Here is a 284-nt window from a genome sequence, read left to right as displayed (position 1 = left end):
ATTGAGAGCTAAGGCTACCTATCCTAGCCATTGACAACAAACATATGATGATTATGAAGAGTTAATCCTACTTAGTCAACCTTATATCGAAGATAAGTCAAATAGACATAGCTAATTTCAATCCATAAGTCCTATGCCAACACTAAAGGTCACATAGAGTCAATGGAGACCAAATCAACTAAGTACTCTAATGTATCCAACAAGAATGGATATCAATGACTCAAGGAACACCAAAGTCATCAATTCCAAACCAAGAGTGAGGAAAAACTAAGTGAAAACTAAGC

This window comes from Arachis ipaensis, chromosome B06 (genome assembly GCF_000816755.2).
Source record: "Arachis ipaensis cultivar K30076 chromosome B06, Araip1.1, whole genome shotgun sequence".
NCBI lineage: Eukaryota > Viridiplantae > Streptophyta > Magnoliopsida > Fabales > Fabaceae > Arachis > Arachis ipaensis.
Note: the sequence above shows the minus strand (reverse complement) of the source record.